This window comes from Dermochelys coriacea, chromosome 4 (assembly GCF_009764565.3).
Source record: "Dermochelys coriacea isolate rDerCor1 chromosome 4, rDerCor1.pri.v4, whole genome shotgun sequence".
Lineage (NCBI taxonomy): Eukaryota > Metazoa > Chordata > Testudines > Dermochelyidae > Dermochelys > Dermochelys coriacea.
Window position 1 is genome coordinate 6844720 of NC_050071.1, and position 18279 is coordinate 6862998.

Genomic DNA, 18279 nt, shown 5'->3' on the forward strand with positions numbered 1-18279 from the left:
GGCCAGGAAGGGTGGTATAGTCAACTGGGCATTGGACTGAAACATAGAAGATATGGATGCAATTGCAAGCTCAACCACTGGCTTATCAGGTGACCTTTGGTGAGTCACTTAACCTTCCCTGTTCCTCATCTGTAAAATGGGGTTAGGACTTCCTCACCATGCAGGGGTTTGGAAGGATAAAATCCACTGAGTGAGAGCTGCTCTGATACACTGGTGATAAAGGCCAGGGAAGCACCTAGATAGCACCATTCTTTTGTAAAGTTTCTAACCACTGTGGTTAGGACACCAAGACAGAGGCTACACTTGCAGTCAGCATGCACATGTGGTAGGCCACTTCACCCCAGTCCTTCTGTTCGCAAAAGCCACACCCACACAATGTGTGTCTTGGGGGCCCTGTTCACTACTGAACCATCCATGAGCCTCCACGCAGAGCACACACCAATGTATCCATACCTGTGTACATTGCAATGGGGCCTCCCGGGGGTGGGGGACTGTCCATGCAAACCACAAGGCCTATTGCCTAGTATCAACATGGCCATTTTGTGAAGAGTGCTCCTGTGAGTCGCACACACCTGCTCAGTATGTCGCTTGGCGGGTGGATAGAAAGTTGCACTGGGCATTCCTGGGGCCAATGTCTGCATTGATGCTCAGGACCTCCTGCAAGTTCAGTGGGAGGTGAGGGTGCTCAGCATCTCACAGGATCGGGCTACTAGTATTCAAAGTTCAAGGGTCCATTAGCACAATAAGTCCTGATCTCCTCTGAGGCCTGTATGTTCTGTTCTAATCCCAGTGACTCAATGGAGCTTTTGCTGACATGGGGGCCAAAGGCTTATAACTTTGGGAAATCCAATCCTTTTGTTTTCCAAAAGTCAGTAAACAGAACACAAGCTTCTTACTGAGGACTGTTAATAGCAGAGTGGGGTTAGAATTTTCCATAATCTAGGAAAAGGGTAGGATTTTCCCCCAGTTTATCCATAAACCTCTGACCATTGCTCACTCATACATTTTGTTAAACCATTTTTGGGCAGAGAGCAAGCATGGGGGAGGGAAGGAATCAAGGCAAATGATGATTTTTGCTGACCTTTTCAATGAAAACGCTGGGATTGTAATGGAAAGTGTTTGGCAACCTTCGATGTAGTCGTCATTACTGCAATCACTATGATAAGACTGGACCAGTTCCATCCTGAGATCATGCCGGACCAACCTGAATGCCTTCTATAATGAGATAACTGGCTCTGTGGATATGGGGAAAGCAATGGATGTGATATACCTTGACTTTAGCAAAGCTTTTGATACGGTCTCCCACAGTCTTCTTGCCAGCAAGTTAAAGAAGTATGAATTAGATGAATGGACTATAAGGATGATAGAAATCTGGCTAAATTGTTGGGCTCAATGACTCAATGTCTAGTTGACAGCTGGTATCAAGCAGAGTTCCCCGAGGATCGGTCCTGGGGCTGGTTTTGTTCAACATCTTCATTAATGATCTGGATGATGGGATGGATTGCACCCTCAGCAAGTTTATGGATAACACTAAGCTAGGGGGAGAGGTAAATATGCTGGAGGGTAGGGATAGGGTCCCAAGTAACCTAGACAAACTGTAGGATTGGGCCAAAAGAAATCTGATGAGGTTCAACAAGAACAAGTGCAGAGTCCTGCACTTAGGAAGGAAGAATCCCATGCACTACTACAGGCTGGGAACTGACTGGCTAAGTGGCAGTTCTGCAGAAAAGAACTTGGGGATTACAGTGGACGAGAAGCTGGGTATGAGTCAACATTGTGCCCTCTTTGCCAAGCAGGCTAATGGCATATTGGGCTGCATTAGTAGGAGTGTTGCCAGCGGATAGAGGGAAGTGATTATTCCCCTCTATTTGGCACTGGTGAGGCCACATCTGGAGTATTGCATCCAGTTTTGGGCCTCCCACTACAGAAAGGATGTGGACAAATTGGAGAGAGTCCAGCGGAGGACAACGGAAATGATTAGGGGGGCTGGGGCACATTACTTATGAGGAGAGGCTGAGGGAACTGGGGTTATTTAGTCAGCAGAAGAGAAGAGTGAGGGGGGAATTGATAGCTGCTTTCAATTACCTGAAGGGGGTTTCCAAAGAGGATGGACCTAGGCTGTTCTCAGTGGTGACAGAACAAGGAGCAATGGTCTCAAGTTGCAGTGGGTGAGGTCTAGGTTGGATATTAGGAAAAACTACTTCACTAGGAGGGTGGTGAAGCACTGGAATGGGTTACCTAGGGAGGTGGTGGAATCTCCATCCTTAGAGGTTTTTAAGGCCTGGCTTGACAAAACCCTGGCTGGGATGATTTCATTGGGGTTAGTCCTGCTTTGAGCAGGGGGTTGGACTAGATGATGTCCTGTGGTCTCTTCCAACCCTAATCTTCTATGATTCTATGATCCTTGGTGTAATTCTGCTTATGTCAATGGAGTTACACTCTGGAAGAAAGTGGCCAATATGCTTTACATTTATTTTAATACCCAATATTTCAGAATGCCTGATTCGGCTGTTTTGAATTCTTTTTCCTAGGTGGCTGAGGTCCTAATGTTGTCCCTGCAACCTGATGGTGAGATCATTGTTGTCCCATCATACCTAATGCACTTGCAAGGGAAAGGGCAGAGACCACATCAAAACAGAATAAGAAGAGAAAATCAGATGATTAGACTGAGTAAGTGTGGCATAAACAAGATGTGGTTGTGTGGGTGTGACGGGTTCCCCCTCCAGGGTGCCACTTGGAACTGTGAGTGTCACAGCGGGGTGTGGTAAAGGTTTTTAGTAGGGTTTTCAAAATGGCTCAGTGTTGGCCTTCGCTTGCACTGAAATCAATGGTTAAACTCCGTCGACTTGAGTGGGAACAGAGTTAGGTCAGTGGTGAGTGTGTCTGAAAATCCCATTTATTGCTACTTGGGAGCCAATCAGTCCTCCCACGCCAAAGCAAAACTAAACGTAGAGTAGAGAATACCCCCAAATGATTAACACCTGTGTTTTCTATCTCTTTCTGTTGGAGACAGAGAGAACAGCCACATGCTGAGAAAGGAATAACTTTATCATCCTGATTGCCTGCTCTATCAAAGATTCATCAGGACAATCATTTGGTTTCAGGGATGGAACTTTGTTTTCTCATAACAATGGACACATTGTAACCCCGATCGGAATGAAGACTTTGTGCTACACCATCAGGGATCCATAAAAAATTTGTACTGTAAAAGGTCGACAATCCTTTTTTCCTCAAAAAGTGGTTTAAACTTTTTTTTATCATTATAGAGGTTCTATTACTACCTGCAAATAAATGTCTTATCCATTTCCTTTGAATTCAGCAAAAAGCATTGACTTTAGCGGATGCTGGCTCAAGACCCCGATGGGTATTGGGTATGTAAAATACGGCTGAAAACAAGTAATGGATCTTCTTAAACTAAAATGCTGAATTGATGTTCCTTCATTGTGTAATCCCTGCTCTACCGCTGACCTCCTATGATACTTCCCCCTCTGCGCTTCTGTTTCCACTCCCACCCTTTGTCTGTTTCGCATAAAAGCTCTTTGGGATTGTCTCTTACTGTATGTATGTACAGTGCCTGGCACTGATCTTAGTCAAGGCCTCTACATGCTACTGTAATAATTCATAATAATCCTACAGGGGTCATGAGGAATCACTTTTTAATGAACAGCACCCCTTAAAATCTTGTCTTATTTATTCCCTATCTCTCCAGCATTTATCTGTGCAGGTATGTGGGATGCAGTGTTGCCTAGTGGATGGAACAGTGAACTGGGAGGCAGGAGAGTGTAGATTCACTTCCCAGCTTTGCCACTGGCCTGCTGGGTGATCTTAGGCAAGCCATAGTCGCCTCCCTGTGCCTCAGTTTCCCCATCTGTAAAATGGGGATATTGACACTGCCCTCCTTTGTAAAATGCTTTGAGATCCAAAAAAAAAAGTGCTAAATAAGACATAGATGATATTGTTCCCTAAACTACAGTCACGTCACTTGCATTTGGCAATCTCTGCGGATTGCAGTCAGTGCACACATAGAGATGTTTACAAAGTTTCTTGATTGTAATTTATTTCTCCTTTCTGTGTTCATGTGCTACACAGATGATACTCTTGCAGCAGCAAATCATTAGAGAGGCAGCCCAAATGGTGCAGAACTCCTGACTGAATCAATCCCCAAGTGCAAAACAACCTCAGAATAGTGTGTACAATCCTTAGCAGAGCTCAAATGCTATGGTAGCTCTGACATTTTGCAGGACAGTTTCATTAGTATAGTTTCTGGTTACATTGAGGATACATACTAATTAACAGCTTGTATAGTGAAAGCTGCCACTTCCTATTTAGCTGCGTTTCTCCCCTCAGATTGCACAGTATCTCTACCTTTGTGGTTCCACACCCTGTTCCTCCAATTACTCCGTTTCTAATGGATTTCAGCTAGTACACAAGTTTCTGGTTATTCAGGGTTATTTTTATGGTGGCCCTGTCAATCACATGGATAATTAAACAGAGGTGACCTTGGCAAGATTTTTATCTGTAGGATTGCAATTAAAAAAAAAATCACAGCGGGAACCATTGAAATTCACAGCATTGCTTTTTAACTTACTGTGTGCTCTGTGCCAGGCTGTTTAATGAACGTGAAGTGCACTACCAAACAAAAATAAGTTTAGATTTCAGCACATAAAGATAAGTTTGGCTTTGTTTAAAACTAAGCAGGAGTGGAGCTGCTGCTAAGAACACCCCAAATGTGCATGGCACGTTTGGGGCTTTGGCACAGAAAGCATGTTTGAGAAATGCATTCATACTAACGTTTATCACATATGGAGTGTAACAATGTAGTCCTAGGAGCCTGTGTTTTGTCAGGAACTTCCAGAGATTCATAGGCTTTTGTGGCCAGAAGGGACCACTATGATCGTCTAGTCTGACCACCTGCAGAACATGGCCAAGAGAATCTCACCCAGTAATTTCTGTATGAAATCCATAACTTCTGTTTGAGCTAGAGCCATAGGTGCTGACTTCTGGTTTTGCCGGTGGGTGCCCCCCCCCCCCCGAGGCCCCATCCCCACTCCACCCTTTCCCCCGCCTGCCCACCGCTCGCTCCTCTCCGCCCCCTCCTCCGAGCGCCTCTGCCAGTTTTGGAGAGAGGCTATTCACATTAGAGAAAGAAGGTGGTTGAGGTAATATCTTTTATTGGACCAGCTTCTGTTGGTGAGAGAGAGACAAGCTTTGGAGCTTTCACAGAACTCTTCTTCAGGAAGAAAAACTCTGTGAAAGCTCCAAAGCTGGTCTTTCTCTCACCAACAAAAGTTGCTCCAATAAAAGATATTACCTCACTCACCTTGTCTCTCTAATTTCCTGGGAACACCCGGGCTACACCAACACAGCGTACAAAAATGCAGGATTCACATGAATAGCACGGAGTGACCATCACACCAGGGCACTATTTTCAGGATTCCTCTTAGCATAATATCATCACTACACCAAGGAAGTAGCACTACTAGCACAATGAGATGAATATAGCTATGTGGGCATGCCAAACATTCACAGGACAAGCACACTGGGATCCACACAGCAGGATAGTAGAGTCTGTTTAGCTCTCAGTTTAGTGGGGCTACACTCAGGGACTGAGTCCAAGGGTTCGGCTAAACACAAGGGCACCTGCAAAGAGCTGTACTAACAGCAGGCTCTACACTGGCCCAATAGGAGGAGTTGCACATCAGGGCACTAATTCCCAATCCCAGTGCAAGGCAATATGGGATCCAGACACCAGGTCTTTAGTGCCAGAATCTGTACTCCCAGGAGAGAAGAATGGAATTATAAAAGTTACAGGGGGAAAAGCCCTCTGTGATCATCCTGGCTCAGTCCATCTCCCTGCCAATGCAGGGCTGATCCTTACTGCATGTTTTGTCCAGTCTCCTTTTAAAAGTCCCAAGCCTTGGGGTTTCTAGCTGTGACACTGTATACCAGGGGTGCTCAAACTGGGGGTCGGGATCCCTCAGGGGGTCGCGAGGTTATTACATGGGGGGTCACGAGCTGTCAACCTTCACCCCAAACCCTGCTTTGCCTCCAGCATTTGTAATGGTGTTAAATATATAAAAAGTGTTTTTTAATTTATAAGGGGTGGTGGTGGTTGCACTTGCTATGTGAAAGGGGTCACCAGTAAAAAAAAAGTTTGAGAGCCTCTGCTCTATACCTCAGGGGAGTGGCGTGCTGTGCTCTGTAAGCCCCATATTCATCATTAGTATGTATTCTTTATATTTCATATAAAGCAGGCCATGTAAGGTATCATGGGAAAGGTTATGATTTGCTGAAACCCACTGTTCTGTCAAAATATGTACATCATTAAAGTGTATGAAATTATGAGATTGTGCTGTATGGTGTTAATGAAATATGTTGCAAATTTGGGAGTAGCCCAGAAGGCAGCTCCCCAGAAACAACAAGGCACTTGACCAAATGGCTGGGTGGATGTTACACAACCATCACCAGCCATTGTGCGGCAAGTGAATGACAATTAGCAATTCAATGACCATCACCAGAGAGTAATGCATCTGATGAAGTGAGCTGTAGCTCACGAAAGCTTATGCTCTAGTAAATTTGTTAGTCTTAAGGTGCCACAAGTACTCCTTTTCTCATCACCAGAGAATTACTCAACCCTGGGACTCAGCAATGCCCCTCTCCCCCCAACAGGATGCTTGGACTTGTGTTTGCCAGAGCACATGGAGTAAATAGGAGATCCTCCCAGCCCAGTTGTATCCCAGGGGTCACACTAGCCCTTCCCTTGGGAGACTATTCCATCCACACCCCAAGGGAGAGATTGCACTGCTAGGAAGGTTTTCCCTAATAGCTTGAGTTTCCCTCTCTCTCCCGCCCCCATCCCTTCCCCCTTCCCCACTGCCTCTTCCCTTCCACCCCCCCACCTCCGGAAGAGGCAGTCACCCAGATGCCAGGGAGGGAGACCAAGCGCATTGCACAGATATGGCCATTGTTTCCAAGAGGCAGGCATCCCTGCCTGGGCAGGGAGGGCAAGCAGGGGGGCACTGCACCCCGCAGCAACCCAAGAGACGTCGCCCCCCACCACCATGCTGATCCCAGTCCAGCTGCTCGGCGGGGGCTGGTACTCTCAGTCTCTGTGTGCTGCGGGGGTCCGGGGGATGTTTTTGGAGACACCTCTGACTGAGCCCCTGCCAGATGCAGAGAGCTGGGCAGCAGCCGGTGTCCCTGCAGACGGCCACCCAGCCAAGTGCCAGCTCTCAGCACAGCCACCTGGGAAGGGGTTTCAGTCCCCGCCCAGCCACCCTCACCCCAAGACCCCCTTTGAAATACACTTATCAGCTTCTGCCCATAGTTAGCTGAGAGGTTGAAGCCAGGCTGGGAGCTGCTCAGCTGCAGTGCCCCCGGAAGCAGCCTGCTGCCCACAAGAAGCAGGTAGGAGAAGAAGGAGGGGGGGTAGTCACTCAGCCCCTGCCCCAGGAGCAGAGTCCCCATCGCTGACTGGCTAGTGGCCAAAAGCCAGCGAAACAGCCCTGCCGGGAAGAGCTTTTTTGGCCACGCGGATCAGCCCAGGAGCTCAGAGTCAGAAACAGCTGATCAGTGGCAGCTCTCGGCTCTGCAAAAACCTGCTGATCGCCCCCCACCCCACTCCCAACAGCCCCGCTGAACAGCTGATGGGGCCCGCAGGCCACCAGGGGCCCATAAAGAGTTGACTGGTGCCGGTGGATGCTGAGCACCCACTACTTTTTCCCCCTGGGTGCTCAACCCCGGAGCACCCACGGAGTCGGCGCCTATGGCTAGAGCACATCTGAGAAGAATAGCCACTCTTGACATAAAGACTGAAAGTGATGGAAAATCCACTACTTCTCTCGCTAAATTGTTCCAATGGCTGTTAATCCTCATTACTTTTGACTCAGTTTTGTCTAGCTTCAGTTTCCACCTATTGCATCTCCTAATGTCTTTGCTAGATTAAAAATCCCCCTACTAAAAGAAATCTCTTCACCATGTAGGTACTTGTAGACCATGACCGAGTCGCCTCTAAAGGTGCTACACTGCTAGAGACCTGTGGGCAGCCCCATGAAGGACAGGGAAGAGTCAGTTCAGGGTCTCACAAGATCTCTGGAGAGACAGCCTGGAAAAAGGGGTAAGCAGTGAGGTGGCAAAGTTTGCAGTTGCTACAAAATTACTCAAGATAGTTAAGTCTAAAGCAGACTAGTTAACAGGAATCTCACAAAACTGGGTGACTGGGCAACAAAATGGCAAATGAAATTCCATGTTGACAAATGCAAAGTAATGCACACTGGAAAACATAATCCCGACTATACATATAAAAATGATGGGGACTCAAACAGCTGTTACCACTCAAAAAAAAAAAAGATCTTGGTGTCATTGTGGATAGCTTTCTGAAAACATCTGCTCAATGTGCAGCAGCAGTCCAAAAAGCTAACAGAATGTTAAGAACCATTAGGAAAAGGGATAGATAATAAGACAGTAAACATCATAATACCACTATATAAATCCATGGTACACCCACACCTTGAATACAGTTTGCAGTTCTGGTTGATCCATCTCAAAAAAGCCACATTAGAAATCTAACAAATACAGAGAGGGCAATAAAAGTGATGAGGGGTATGGAACAGCTTCTGTTCGAGGAGCTATTAAAAAGACTGGGCCCATTCAGCTTGGAAAAGAGCTGACTAAGGATGGGTAGGGTAGAGGTCTACAAAGTCTTGAATGTAGTGGAGAAAGTGAAGAAGGAAGTGTTGTTTACCTCTTAATATAACATGAGAACCAGGGGTCACGCAATGAAATTAATAGGCAGCAGGTTTAAATCAAATAAGAAAGTACCTCTTCACATAATGCACAGTAAATCTGTGGAAATTGTTGCCAAGGGATGTTGTGAAGGCCAAAAGTATAACTGGTTTCAAAAAAGAATTAGATGACTTCATGGAGGGTAGGTCCACCAATGGCTATTAGCCAACATGGTCAGGGATGCACCCCATGCTCTGGGTATCCCTAAGCCTCTGAATGCCAGATGCAGGGACTGGACAACAGAGAATAGAGCATGTGATAATTGCCCTGTTTTGTTCATTCTATCTGAAGCACCTGGTACTGGCCACTGTCGGAAGACAGGATACTGTGCTAGATGGACCATTGGTCTGGCCCAGTGTGGCCATTCTTATGTTGTTATCAAACACCAGTGAAGTGTTTACTGTGTTAATTTGTATGCCCCCATCAGAGCCACTTATAACACAGGGTGACAGAAAGGAGTGTGTGGAGCTGGAGCCATCAATGCTGCTAGAGGAAGTGGTGTGTGCTATTCTGAATTCTGCTGGTTCGCTAAAAGTGATTGGTGACAGTGATGTTGATCTCATGGAAAATTTGCAATGATGTATGGATGATAGTAAGTGGTGAGATGAAGGGACTCTTTCTGCCTTTACCAAAGACAGAAGACATAACAGAGTTTAGTAACAATCAAATCATCTCCCTGATATTGCCTATGAGGAAAGTTCTCTCTACACAGTTCAGGATTGCATGAGGCAAATGATAGAAGCAGAACTATCACCGCAACAAGCTGATTCCAGAGATGGCCAGGCACATGCTATTAAATTGTGAAGATCTGTCACATCACTGTAAAATGCAGGGAGTACAATCACCCATTGATCATCTGTTTCATTGCTTACTCAAAAGTATTCATTACTTCCCAACAGGACTGTCTTTGGAGGATTCTGACAGACATGGAGATTCCAAAGCATCGCATTACATTCATTGCAAGCCTTTATTGTCAACAAAAGACCATGATGCAAACAGCAGCAGGCACCTGCGAGTAGTTTTCCACCGGGAAGAGTGTGAGACAAGGATGTATTCTGTTCTCAAGTCTTTTCAACATATATGCAGAATTTATAATGAGACAAGTCCTGAAAGGCTTACAACAAAGTGGAATTAGCTGGGATTTCCATTGGCAGATACCTCTTAGACATGCTGATTGATTGTGATGCTCTTTGCTAAGACACCAGTACAATGCAATGAATGTCATCTCTGATCATACCTATCCAATCAAGGAAGCTGTTTAGGAAAGGTTCGCTCAGCCATGGCCTCCCTTATAAAAGTTTGGAAAAAATGTGGCATCTCAAAATATATGAAGGTTCAACTGGTGAAAAGCTTAATTTTTTTCCATAGCAACTTATGTAAGTGAATTATGGGAAATTAATGCTGCTGAAAGGAATAAAATTGAAGCCTTTGATATGCAGTGCTGGAGAAGACACTTGCACGTCCCGTTTCGGAAATCAACAGGTGCCAACTTATGCACTTTGGTCACATCAGGTGCAGAGATGGAAGTAACCTTGAGAAAGGTATCAAGGAAGGAGTGGTGGTGAGTGAGTCATCATAGTGGGGGATGACCACTGAGGAGATGGTGCATGGCTGATCACTGGGAGGTCAAATGTTGAGTGCTCAAAGCTAAGAATGGATCAAGAAGCCTTCTGAAAATTCTGCTATGATGTCACCAATATTCAGATATGAATAAATTAATTTTACTTACTTCCCCCTGGCCCACAGCTTCTAGGATGAGAGGCGGCAAATGGCCAATCATGGGCCAAAATGATTCCACCCCAAATCCTGATGAAACTACACACTCTTTTTGAGGAGAGCTCCACTGGAAAGTGCAATCGGCCTCAGGCTTGATTAGCTTTCCAGGACATTCCCTCATAGAGTTTTTCCCAGCCATGCACCCTCAATATTCATGGAACCAGGGGCTGCCAAGGGCACCTGAGACTCTCTCATGTTACTGTGTGCACACTTGAACATAAGAAATGTGTAGCAAGTGAGGTAGGGCTCCCATGGACATCCTCTTTCAGGAGTTCCCCTTTCCTCAGCAGATCCCTTCTTTGCCCGTGGAGATTTTGTGACTAGGTCTTCATATACTGATATCAACCCAAAGCTGCAGATACAAACACCCTGAGAATTTGAAGACATTCAGATCTGGGTCTGAGGATTTCAAAGAAGCCTTAGGGAGTCAGGTGCGTAAACTCCATTGAATGCCTCCTGGAGTTAAGTGCCTAACTTCCTTAGATGTGTTTTGGGGTTTTTTTGGGGGGGGGGAGAGATTCCCAGCCTTGAAATTTTCAGATTAAACCAATGAAACAAGAAGCCATCATTTAATTGGAGTGGTCAGAGGCCCTAAATTGCATGGATGTGTCTTATAAAAGAACCAACTAACTTTAGCCACTGACTAAAAGAATGACATGTATTAAGAAGGAAATCTCACACATACTATCAAGGATCTGCTGGGAAAACAAGTCTCTAAACACATGTTACAGTTCTTTACCCTCCAGGCCCATCAGTGGATTTGCATAATAGCAATTCCCTGGCTATTTAAAGTTGATTCATAATAACTTGAGGGTTTTTAATAAATATTTTTTATTAAAGTTACATTGTTTGTCTTGCCTCTGAAAATACAATAACAGACAGCAATGAAGGAACATAATAGATAATTAGAATCAAGCATCCCAGGGTCAGTGAACCCTTAGCAATTTTGAATTTTTCATCCACAAATTGTATGCAATAAATCAAATAATGAACAAATATAGTTGGTAAAAAGATGATTTAAACTGTTATGATCTAATTAATATTTGCTGTTTCTGTATGCCATAATTTGGTAAATTCCGAATCAATTCAAATAAACTATTCCATCTCAAGCTTTCATAGATGCAGAAGAAGACAGGGAACCAGACAGAGAGTATGGGTGTGGCTTGTGGAGTGGAGATGAGTGCAGCTTTTTTACCGCCCCTTCAGCATCACAGTGAGACTTGTTTCCTTGGTGATGCACTAAAATAATTGAGCAGACACAGGCATAACAAAATCCAAGGTTGGAAGATCAAACTAGAAAAAGTCAGGCTAGAAATGAGGTGTACATTTTTAAGTGTGAGAGCAATCAGCTATCGGAATGCTTTACCACTGGTTGTGGTGGATCTTTCATCGCTTGGAGATCTTAAATCAAGACAAGATATCTTTCTAAAACAATGTGCTCTAGCCCAGCTACAAGATATGAGCTTGGTGCAGTATTCACTAGGTGAAATTTGATGGACTGTGTTCTGCAGGAGGTCAGATTCGATGATGTAATGGTCCAGTTCAGCCTTAACATCTTTGAATATCTGCTGGATCTCCCAGGCTTGTAGGGGGAACTCGCTTACTGCTACATCCCCTCAGCCATTTGGCTGCCTGGTGTTAAGGGAAGCCATTTACTGTGCACAGCAATAACTTTACTGAAGCTACTTATGAATATTACAGCAGGTCCTATATTTTCTTATGTACCAGTAGATGGCAATATTTATGGACAGTATCTCCCTTCCCTGACTGCTTCTTAAATATGAATCTTGTAACAGCAGAAGGAAGGCTGATCCATGACCCCAGCAACTTGCTGTCCTCTTGCCACAGTCCTCCCTAAGCAAGGCAGGAGAACACTAAAAGAACCATCTTTCCATCTGAAAGCCATTAGAACAAAGCCTTAGGTGGCATTATTATTTATAGTTCTTCTGTGCCCCCAGAAGCTTGATGACTCTCTGAGAAGAAGGGTAGCAGGGCAGTGAAGGCAGTACATTAAGAGAACAAGAGTTACTGAGGTGATGATCACCCTCAAGGACAGCTGTTTTTCCCTGTCATTTTGTCACTTCTGCTTTTTGGCTTGGCCTGAATTCAGAACAGCAAAGGGTTGTGAAAATGAACAATGCTGATCTGAAGAAAAAAAATCTAAGTTTGCGAATTTCAGAAATAAATTCAATCCATGTTTGATTGGCATTTTGGACAAAGTTTTTGTTAGAAGCCAATTCATCCATCCTTCATTAGAATGCGGTCCATGCGTGAGAGTATGCTTTCATTTGGGAATGGCTGCGCATGCTGTTTTGCCTTTATGATGCGTTGTGCTGTAGTGAATGACAACACAGCAGTGGAGTGAACCCCACAATGCAGGCAGTGGCCAGTGGTAGAGTGAATGACGGAGCTGTGGCAGCAGTCGGAGCTGAGGCATTGGTCAATGCCTTCCACCACCACCTCCAGGTTGGGAGGTGAACTACGCGAATGTACCACTGAACTCTGTGAGTGGGGTGTTGTGGAGAGAGAAAGGATTGTCATGTTAAAAGAACATTTGTTTGTTGGACTTTCGCACAGCAAACTGAGAATTTAAGACAAAGGACACAGTCCAACGTACTCTGAGGCGGTGTTTTGCTCGTGTCATATGCTTACGAATCATGCTTGTGGCGTATCCCCAAATTAATTAGTTTTCTTTTCTATACTCAGATTTCATGCTTGCAAAAGGGGGAAATATTGCCTCTTAGAGGTGCCTACAGGTGGTGTTATTTTCCCAGATTAGCGGATGGAGGCTTGAGCTGGTTCTATCTTGTATTGTTAAAAGGAGCCCCTAGATATTGGACCGGGCTCTTGTTGCTGCCAAAGCCACCTGACAGGAAGATTACATTCCATTAAATATTTTGTGATGGGTGGATGGATGTCCCTATGCGGGCTTCTCAGTGAAGAATGGCTTGCACAGATTTCTATGGCTCGCTTCATTGTGCCATACCCTGCCTGACTCCCAGATTTCTGCATGGAAGTTCATGATGCACATAATATACCTCAGAGCCATTTTATACTTCTCTGGATTACTGAGCACACACCCAAGCAAGCATGACTCGGAGGACCCAGCATGGCAGCTTTCTTTGCAGAGCCGCTTGCGGTTCCACAGAGATCCCGGAGATAGGCTGAGTTGAGAGAAGGCCTGGCCTTGACTCCACAGCCACTTTTCATCCATCTTCCTGGAGAGGACAGGGCCACGATAATTTCAAACCGAGTTCCCATAGGAGAGGCTGGTCAGTTCCTCCATATGAAACTAGGAAGAGAAAGGGAAATCCTGTCCAATCAAAAACTCTTGCTGGATGGGTTCTATTTTCAGCATGTCAGGATTTCTCCTGAGAGGGGGATTATTGCACCTTTACTGGACCAAATTTCTGCTACTCCTTTGGACAATTAAAGTTACATCTGGATTGTATTTTTACTGTTCTCTATGAAGCCCTTGAATTTGTTGTTAAAGGACTCATGAAAACACGTAACCAGAATAGGTGGCTATTCTGCTGATGTGAAATTCATCTCTGTGGGGCGTGAAGCCAGGCCACTCCTCTGCCAGATGTGTCCATGCATATAGATTGCTGCAAGCATGCTAAAGAACCAGGTTATAAACCTCTGTTATTTCCAAAGGACAAGGTCATCATTTTTCATATACTTTTTTGCTTTGCTTTCAGTGACTCTATGACCCCTGGGGAACTCCATTTCCTTATTGTACCGTATTCACTGCTGTATTGCACTCGTTTGTTATGCGTGGATTACAGACGTTGGAATGCTGATGTCTTGTTTAGTATATCTAAGGAAAAAGACCATGAAACTGTTGATAGAAATGTGTGGATAAACTATTTCATGAATTTTTCAAATATATACAAGAGGAAGAAAAAGACCCAAACCAAGATCACAGCCCCATTGTACTAAGTGCTATATAAACGCATGATAAAAGACAGTCTGCGCCCCAGGGAGCTCATAATCTAAGGACCTGATTCACCAAGGTACTTGAACACATGCTTAACTTTAAGCACACAGCAATCCTATTTTAATCAGCGAGTGAACTCATGTTTAAAGTTGTGCATGTGCTTAAATACAGAGCCTAATAGGAGAACAGTCAAAAATTTGGAGAAAGGAAGTATTATTGTGATGGCCACCTTATTGGCCCCTTTTGGAGCCAAAACATAAGACATGTTCTAAGGTCCAGATCTTCAAAGGGTATTTAGGCACTAACTTTCCTTTGAAATCCAATGGGAGTTGGGTGCCTGATGACCTTTTGAGGATCAGGGCCAAAGCTCTTAGAGTAGGACCTGTAATAAATTCATCACTAGGATTGGGTGACAATTTTCCATACAAATAGTTTTTTTTTCAATGGAATATTGGTTTTCAACTTAAAAAATACAGAAAGTGTGTGCTTTCCACAAAAAATATTTTTTTCATTAGAGAACTGCAAACCTGAAAAGCAGAAATTTTTCAGTAAAACACTGATTTTTTTTTCATTTTCCAACAGCTTTTGTCTAAAAATCATCAATTTACAGTTGCCCAAAACATTTTTTCTTAATTAAAACTCATAGTTTTCTATTGAAAACTTGTTTTTGTTGATATTTTCCATATCCCTTGGGCATTTTCTGATCAACTGTTTTCATAATCTCTGCAAGACACGCATTGGGGAGACCTGTACTACCCACTAATAGCGGGCTAAATTATTATCCTCATTATATTTTACAGAAGAGTTCCTGAAGTACAGAAGATTTATGAAAGTCTACAGTACAGCTAGAAATTGAACTTAGATTTCCTGAGTCCCAATGTGCTGCTTTAAACATAATACTTTTTTCCTTCCAGAGTTTTATTTATATACATATTCGTCCTGCTGAAATCTTAGTAGGAAAATTTGCAAATCGAATGGAGAGTGAAATTCACTATCCACTAAAAAATGTGTAAGCAGTTTTCAGTGGGAATCAAAGAACCTTTTGCGGGTCTTTGCCTTCATATCTTTGACCTGTAAGTTGAAATGTTTCTTCTCTTTGGGGAGTGATTTTGCTCCCTTTCTATCAGTATTATGGTCAGTTGAAATAGAGGCTTTCCTAAGTAGTATTTCTTTGACTTTGTCATCATGCTAATTTCTGCTGATACATAACTCCCCTATGTATTTTATATCACTGTTTACATCATTATTTCTTTGCACAGCAGGAGAGGAATTCTTTTTCTTTCTCTCTGTACTGAACATTATTTTTTCCTCTTGTATCTAGCTCTGATGACATTATCTTAGCCTTGGAGTAGTCATAGGCATGTTTAGCTGATTTCAGATAAGTAACACAAATCCAATATTCCTCATTTTATGCAGGGTTTTTTGACTTTCCTATTAGTAAATTGAATGCAGTAATGGCTTTCCTTATCCCAAAAGAATGAAATGAAAAAAATAGAGACAAGATAAAGTTCACACATAGGAAGAATGCTTGGTTGATGCAAGGCACATTAAATGTGTTTCCTTATGTTGCCTCTGCTTCCTGTCTTATCTAAGTGTACTTTTGCTTATGCAATTACAAATACAGAAGCTTTTATCTAATCCTCCTCTTTAACACACTATTTTTCATTTTGCTTCTTTGTTTTGCACTGCTTATGAACCCTGTTTGCAATTACACACAAAAGCTGTCTCTACACTAATGTCTAGACATGGGTCCTTGCACATGGTTGTTCCAGAACCCCCTTCCCAAGATTTCAAGGCATGTCCAGCGCATGAATGCTAGCATGCCTGAGGGCATGAAAATGTCTCGAGCTGTAGCATGGTCCCACACCTATGCCAGTGTATACTGTGGACAGGGGGTAAGGGGCATGTTCCTTGTCCCAAATTCAATAGTCCTCCAGCTCCAGAGTCACAATGCACTGCACTCTTTCCTGTTTGACATTTACCCAAATCTATAAAGGTCCCTGACCCTGCACTTCTCACCTGTAGAAGCGACCTGCAATGACCACTCCAGAAGAGTTTTCTATGAGGACATGGCACATGCTCTGAGAGCAGCTGCCAGGTCAGCTGAGCACACCTGGGTCCAGATGAATGTGTGCTCAGAGTTCACTGTCCTCCATGAATTCTCTTGCCACACTAGGAACTTACATTTCTACCAGGAGGTTTTGGAGAAGCTTGCACGGGCAGATGGTCACCATACTCCGGCTGAGTGCTAGGAACGGACAAAGAACCAGAGGCTCTGCTACTGGATGGCAAAATACTCTAGCAGTCACTCTGGGAGGGATCCTGCAACATGTCCCTTCTTCAAGGAGCTGGACTGGGTGATCTCCTGGGCTTCCAGTACCGTGCCTGAGGTGACGGACAACTCCCTCCTCAACCCCTTTCAGCCTCATCATCCAATGGAATACTAATGAGGGCCCAGGTGAGAAGGCAATAGAGCTGGGGAGAAGGATACCCTTCAAGACCTGGAGGAAGAGGATCATGTTATTCTGCACCTCTACCTACAGGAGCTGATTCAGCAACACTCTCGCCATGAGCCCGAGGAGGACCTTGATACTTAGCAGGAACCAGAACCTGAGGCTGGTAGATTTAAAAACTCACCTTTCCCACCAACATCCCCTTCCTTTTTCTCCAGGGCTACAGGCAGGACTGGACGGACACCGCTTTCCCTGCCCCACCCCCTTGTCACTGACCAAGGCACAACTGTAAATGCAACGTTTTATTGAATTTCCATGAACCACTATATAGCTTTGGGTAGAAGCTGTAGAACAGATGACCAACACACAATTGTATTGCCCCTGGGTCTCTGCCTTGGTTGGCTGACAGTGAGGGTGGGAGGTGGAACGGTCCGGTTTGAGAACAGGACGTTTGTACAAGATTTAATGGTTCTCTGACATTACAGCTGTTTTCTGCCTCTTTGAAAATCACAAACTTTCACTACAGGTTTCAGAGTAGCAGCCGTGTTAGTCTGTATTCGCAAAAAGAAAAGGAGTACTTGTGGCACCTTAGAGACTAACTTTCACTACAATAACCCTTCCTCCCCTTACAAACAGAAACCATGGGGAATAGGGGGTGGGTTCAGTATCAGGGCTGGTTATGTATGGGGAAGAGAAGGGGAATCTTTGCTTCTTCGAGGAATGTCACAGTAGTACTCTGTCACAATACAAATGTATTCAACCATTCCTGTGCCCTGGTGTCTGGTGTCTCCCCACTCAGAGCTGTGCTGCCAAAGCTTAGAGAAAGGTGGGTGAATCAGAGGTGCACTCAGATGGTTGCACAAACACTACATGATGCCCCTGATCATCTTGGCTAATAGCCATTGATGGATCTATCCTCCACGAACTCATCTAATTATTTTTTTAACCCACTTATCTACCTAGCCTTCATAACATCCCTTGGCAACTAGTTCAACAGGTTGACTGTGGACTGTGTGAAGAAGTACTTTCTTATTTGTTTTAAACCTGCTCCCTACTAATTTCATTGGGTGACCCCTGGTTCTTGTGTTCCGTGAAGGGGTAAAAAACACTTCTCTATTCACTTTTGAGTATTGAGACCTCTGGTGGAGTTGATCAAATTACTGACTTTGCTCAGGTGTCCATTCTGGAACAAAAATATAATTCTGGGTATCCACTACTGTATGTGAATGCAGAAAATCCATGTTGTGTAAATGCTCAGTGCTGGATTTTTGGCCCTATCTAACTGACTGCAGTCAATGAAAAGGACAAGATTGCTGTTTGTTCTAC